This window comes from Galeopterus variegatus, unplaced genomic scaffold, assembly GCF_000696425.1.
Source record: "Galeopterus variegatus unplaced genomic scaffold, G_variegatus-3.0.2 Scaffold151, whole genome shotgun sequence".
Classification (NCBI taxonomy): domain Eukaryota; kingdom Metazoa; phylum Chordata; class Mammalia; order Dermoptera; family Cynocephalidae; genus Galeopterus; species Galeopterus variegatus.
In genome coordinates, this window is record NW_007726262.1 from 402,764 (window position 1) to 409,777 (window position 7,014).

The following is a 7,014-nucleotide window of genomic DNA, read 5'->3' on the forward strand; positions in this document are numbered from 1 at the left end:
TCAAACTTCCCCACCTTGGGTCTCCCCACCCCTTTAATTTATTCCTGACACTGCCACTATTCATTTATTTAATCAATCATTCATTTATTGTATTAGTCAGGTTCAGCTAGGTTACGTTGCAATAACAACCTTCCACTATCAGAAGCTTGGAAAAACAAAGGTTTTTTTTTTTTTGGCCATGGTATCAACTAAACCGTCACTGGTCATGGCAGCAGTGGGGGAAGATACACCAGATTTGTTATTTTCACCTGAAATTAACATATGTCACTTCTGCTGGCATTTTACAGCGTAAGCAAGTCCCATACCCACACCTAACTTCAAAAGGGCATAGAAGAACAATTACCCTTTGTTCGGGGTGAGCAGCATGTAACAGTTACCACATTCAACAAATATGAGGCTGCTTCAAAAAGTTCATGGAAAGATTTGTATTATCTTTTAATTATTTTTCCACAAACTTTTTGAAGTACCCTCATATTGATTAAGGATCCACTAACTGCTAGGCTAGGTATTGCAGAGGCATTGGTAAGCAAAACAAAGTATCTGTTCTGAAAGCCTTTACGGTCTGAAAGAAAGAGTCTACCCCCTCCTTTCCGCCCTCACGCTGACATATAAAGACTTCAATTGTACCACCTCTTACATTGTTATTGCATTAAAACAACAACAACAACTTGGTTGTCTCCATGAACAGACTATAAAACCTTTAAAGATGTCTTATCCCTTCTTGTAAACCCAATACCTAGAATGGTGCGTAGCACTAGGAGAAACTTAATAAATATTTGTTGAATGATGTGTGAGATAAGATGGACTCAGCTACAAGGAACAAGGAACTGACTTTGGCTTAAGCAAATATGGTTTGTGTTTTCACACAGTGAGAAGTCTAAAAGCCAACAGCTGCTGGGGCTGCTTCTCTGCTCAGCAATGTCGTCCAGGACCCAGGCTCCTTCCAACCTTGCACTATGACATCCTCAGCTTTTTGAGTCTTCCTCCATGTGATTGTGCTTTGTGTTTGCAACACCACTGGTGCAGCTCCAAAGAAGGTGGGATGAAATAGAAGGGGCCACACGGGGCTTTCCTCTTGTGACTGCCCATTTTAGTAGAAAACAAAAGCCTTCCCAGAAGCCACCCAGTAGCTTACCTCTCACAGCCAAAACATGCATCACACGGCAGAGCAAGGCTGGGAGAGAAAATATCTGGATTTCCAAACTCTGTGGTTGGAGATAACACAGAAGGGGCTGGGAATGGTTTGGGTGGCCAACTAAGAGCATTCACCACAAATGCGGAATAAGTGCTCAGTAAATATTTATCAGGGGAGGTTCAGATTTTTACAGTCTGGTTCTTTCTTTTGACAACATATAAAGAGCCCTCATCTTTGCAATGACTAACCATTGTTGAGTCCATCTTCTGTTCATGTGAGGCTCTGTGCCAAGCAAGATATAAGGATTTTCTCATTCAACCTTTGCAGCCCCGTGTCAGAGCCATTATCGATGTCTGTTTCACTTCTGGAGAAATTGAACCCCAGCATAGTTAAGCAACTTGTCCAACTTGTTCATTTACCAGCTGGTAAGTGATGACACAGGGCTGTGAACTCCAGGGGTCTGAGTACAGAGCCCGTGACAGAGCCATTATCGATGTCTGTTTCACTTCTGGAGAAATTGAACCCCAGCATAGTTAAGCAACTTGTCCAACTTGTTCAAGATTTACCAGCTGGTAAGTGATGACACAGGGCTGTGAACTCCAGGGGTCTGAGTACAGAGCCCATGTTCCTGTCCTAGAACTTTAGATCTGGAGGGAAACCGAGAGCTCATCAGGCCCAAGCCCTTTATTTCCATGGTGCTGAAACAGAGGCCCAGAGATGAGAGGTGACCTGCTCAAGGTCGCACAGCAGGCCTAAGTCAGAGCCAGGCCCAGAACACAGGAATCCTGACTCTCAGGGCCACGGTTCTTTCTGTCACACTGGGCTGCCTCTGTTTGGACACCTCCCATTAGTTCACTGGTATTTAAAAAGACAAAATGCCAAACTTGGGATCCTGTGGATAATTTGGTTTAAAAAATTGTATTTGACTTAAGGTTTGGCAAATTAGAACAAGTTGTTTCCTTTTTTGGAGTCAAAACTTGGTGATAAGTTGATTTGAACTCTTTTGCCCATCTCCCTGGAAACTCCAGTCTGTATAATATTTTTCAGTTCTTAAGTAATAAGAGGAGGAATGTAATGGTCAGAGCCTCAGCTGGGACATACCAAGATTACTTCAAACCCCAAACTCATGACCCAGAAATGCCTTCTTTGTAGTGTCTAATCACGTCCCAACACAAGCCTTGGGAAGCCTCTTGATAGAGTAGAAAGAGTGTGAATTCTAATCCCGCTTCTACCACGTACTAGCTGGGGGAGTGGGGGGTCCCATGACCTTGGCCCACTGTGAAAATGAAGCAGAGCTGATGTACAGAAACATCTGGCACAAAATGGGCCTCAGTATGTGCTAGCTGCTTTCCCCCTTTTCTCTGCTACTTTCCCTCTAGGCTTCTCTAGGACCGCAATGCAGCCAGCACCCAATTCAATGAGCAGTGCCTTCCTTGCCCAACACCGCGTCCTGTTTCAGCAGGATCCAGTTCTTCTCGACAGGACTCAAACCTTTTAGGGAAAGAGTTTGCTTAAATTGAAAAGTCATTTTGGTGTGGCATTTTAGGCTATAGAGTAAAGATTATAAGCATTTACTAGAGAGTGAAGGTTATAAAGCATGAGCTCCTGAGTCGAAGGGGTTTGTGTTTAAGCTCTGTCACTTCCTGCTAACTGTGTGTGTGTGTGTGTGTGTGTGTGAGTGTGTGTGTGTGTGTGTGTGTGTGTGATTATGCGCCCTCCTGTGTCTCGGTCCAATGGAGGTGATGATCACAGTTCCCACCTCATGGGGTTGTTGGAGGATTGCATGAGGTGCTACATGAAGAGCACTGAGAGCTGCGCTGTCACACAGTAAGCACATCCTACAGGGGCCACTGGAGCCTTGTCGGCTCCTTCAATCTCTGCCACAGCGTTTTTCATCTGAGTGTTAGTGTGGGTGAGACTAGACATGTTCTCCACTTCTTTCAAAGGTGAGGACAACCGGGCAGATGAGTGCGTGTGGCAGCAGAGTGGGGCTGCACAGGAGGGCAGCAGAGGAGTCGGGACTGCAGGCCAGGTGATCTGGCTCTACCAGCAGTGCCCATGTGTCCTTCTGCTCTCTGGGCCTCAGTTCCCTGCTTGTAAAATCCAGGGGTTAGAAGAGGTGGCCGGTTAGGTCACTCCTGGCTTTAGACATCAAGGCACAGCCATCCAAACATCCAAACATCTGCTCAGAAGCATTAAATAACCAAGACTGGCAGGAAGCAACCTTTTAATAAAGGCTCAGAATCCTGTAATTTGGCTTCAAGAATGAAGAACTCTTCCACGATCTTTCTCCCCAGACCAAGAAGAGCTCATTAGGAAGGAATAGCGGCGTTCTTCTTGCACAAACAGGAGGAGCCCCTGGGCTTGCCTTCCTCACCCTGCCTCCCCGACCCTCCTCTAGTCCCCTTGGACCCAATGTGACTTCTGTCCTCCTCTTTCTTTCCAGCTGCTACTGTAAATGAGCTCTCAGGTCTTTCTCCACAGCCAGAAAGAGATTCACTCAACAAATATACACACTCGATAGATGTTCCCCTTCTGTGCACAGGGCACTCTCCTGGGTGCTGGGATGGAGCACTGGACAGAGACCTAGTCCCTGCCCTTGTGGAGCAGACATACAGCAGAGCAGGTGGAGTTGGCAGAGACTCGGATTTAACTGGGTTGGGTTTTGCCCAGTGAGTACAATCCAGCAAGCTCAAGGTGCAAAGGTATAGACAAGACAGGAGACGTAATGACTGATCGTGGGATTTAGGCTGGGAAAGGAGAGAGTGAGAACTTGAAGGGGTGGTGAAAAGGTGGTGGGGTTGGTGGACTGTGGGGCCCTGTGGGGGTGAAGGCCCAAAGCAACGAGCTAGGAAGAGGTTGGACAGTGGATCTTTGGAGGGTTTAGGCTTGACCATGGGACTGAGTGGCTGGGCCAGGGAAGATGAGATCACTGGGGGAAAGGAGGTCAAAGAATCCAGAGGCCAAGATGTCATGGGCAGTTGGGTAAGTGGATGGTGAAAGCACCAAGCATGGGGCAGGAGGAGTTGGAGAGAGGGCAGTGAGGTGGGAGTCAAGAACCTCGGGAAACATAGAACACGGAGAGTGCAGTGAGCGCAGGGAGCTGGGATGGTGCAGTAGGGTTTGTAAAGACATACTTAACAGTACAGTTTAATTTTACATTTGGGAAAAAACCCTTTTGTTTTTATAATTAGAACTACAGAAAGGGACAGAGCTGTTTATGCCATGAAAAGCAGGCCTGAGCATTAAAAGATTGAGAAATACCTGGGAGTATCTTGTTTCAACGGGGATCAAAGCTGTGAGCCAAAGGGATAGAGCTCTGATTGTGCAATTGTAAGCAACCCTCAGCTGGTGGGAATGTATCTAGTTTTTATGAGTGAAGGACCTTCCTATCATCTCTAAAATAATACCAAGTAAATAGCCACCATTTCAGCAGAGGCTTGAAAATATATTGATAGTGGTAATTTATCAGTCTCATATGTTGAATGCCATTGATTGAGAGGCATTTGGAGTAGAAGAGTTAAGAATGTGGGCACAGGGGGCTGGACGGTTAGCTCAGATGGTTAGAGTACAGCATTATTTATAACACCAAGGTCACGAGTTCGGGTCCCCGTACCAGCCAGCCACCAAAAATATAAAATACAAGACCACGGGTGCTGCCTGGGTTTAAATCACAGCTCTGTTCCTTACCACTCACTTAACCTCATCTGCACAGCAGGGGATAATTCTGTTTCTGAGAAGTAGATGGGCTCACATGTGCACAGAGGGTTGCCTGTATTGTTGTGAGGACATCGAAAAATGTTGGCTAGATATTCTAATCTTTGTAATGTTTGTTTGCAAACAAACAAAAACAGGCTCTGAAGGCCCTGTGCTATCAGTATTTCTGTGTGTGGAATAACAGACAGAATAAAGCTGAACAGCCGTCCTTGGCTAACTGCATTTCGACAGCCTCTGAGAGGCAGGGTAGCCCAGGGGAAGGAGACTGCTGGGAGTCAGGAGCCCTGGGCTTCCTCCTCAGCCTATGAGGCCAAAGTCAAGTATGGCCAAGGGCAAATCAGGACAACCCTGAGCCTCAGCTTACCCACCTGTAAAGTGGGGATGATCATTCTTGCCAGGCCTCCACAAGGTTGTTTTCAGGATCAAGTGAGGAAATATTCCCTAAAATTAAGTGGTAACTCATCAGAAAAGTGTGTGCAGCTCACCTGTGTTGAGTATGCAGCTCACCTACTGTGTGCTGGGCATAGGGGAATGCCCCCTGCCACCTACCTGGACAAGTGCCCAGAAGATAGGACATGTACCCAGAAAGCCAGAGTCTGTGGGAGAAAGCACTGTCAGAGAACATACTAGAGGTGTCAGATTATGGAAGGAAGAAGTCTTTTTATTATTAAGTCTACAAGCCGATTTGGTTAGAATATAATGAATGGCACCTAGTGTGCTCAGAAGGTTCCCTTCTAGAGTGTCATCCTACAGATGTAGCCGCTTATGCAGAATGACCTGAGGTCAAGGCTGTTCACGCAGAATGGTTCGTAACTGCATAAGGTGGGAAGCCCCCTAAACATCCAGAGGTTGGGTTGACTATGAGGGCTATAAAAGCAGAATAAGGAAAAACTCTTTGTGAACTGACATGCAAAGACTGCCACAAAATATTAAGAGAAGAAGAAAAAAAAAAAACCATGGGTTCAAAACAATATATTTAGGATGCTACCACTTTTTATTAAAAAAAAAAGTGGGGGAGAATGTCTATAGAATACACTGTACTTATTTATATATGCACAGAACATTCTAAAACTAGTTCCTCATCTCTAGGAAGGAAAACTGAGAAATAGGGGTAAGAAGAGGAATACCACTGTATATCCTTTTGTACCCCCTTTGGTTTGGGGGCCACGTAAATGCAATCTATGAGAGAGAGAGAGAGAGAGAGAGAGGGAAAGAGGAGGAAGACTGGAGAAGAGAGAGAAACACTGTGTGTGGCTCGAGAATCAGATAGACTGGTGAACTCCAGCTCTACCACTTCTCAGCTGTGTGACTTTGCCCAAGTTACTCAGCCTCTCTTAGGCTCAATCTGTGCATGAAACGGGCATGATAATATCGTAATGCCTCCAACCTTTCTGGACTACTGGGCAATTGAGACTAATGAGTTTAAAGCACTTAGCTGGAAATGGTTGCTGTAGCTGTTTAAACAGCCCTGGCTTCCCACTCTCCAGACCAGCTTCGAAACTTCCTGAAGGGCACATCATTTCCTTTCACATGCAGTGCCCCAGGCATCCAGCCCATAGGAGTCCCTGTGCCTGCAGGATACCAGGTCAAAGCAGAATTGGGGGAGGGGGACCTCCTGGGTCAAATGCTTCCTCCCAGAGCAAACCCCCCACAAACTAGCTGCTGGACTCTCCGGTAATGGGGTCCAGCTCTACTGAACCCCATATCCCTTCATCTTGGGCTGCACCTCCTGACTCAGAAGAAAACAGCAACTCTCAAGCACAAGTGAGCATCTGAACTACTGGTGCAAGACAGATTTCTGGGCCTACCCTAGGACCTTGTTTTGCCCACTTAGTTCTCCAGGAGAACTTTTTTACTCCAAGCCTCTCCCCAGTTACTCACCAGTTCTCAAGCACTTTCCACCTTCACTCTCCACACTTCTGATTTTGTGGATCTCTCCAAGAATTCCCACTCCCCCCATACATTCATTCACATTTTCCCACTTGCCTAAATTATGTCTACCTTTACAGAAACAGCTCAAACATCTCCTCCCCAGGGAAGGCCCTCCAATTTGGGCCCCCTACACCTCGTCTGGGTGCTCTTAGACCCTGATTTTGCATCTATCATAGCATCGTCAGGGCTTCCTTGAATTAGAACTGTCCTTGATAGCAATGAAAGCTATG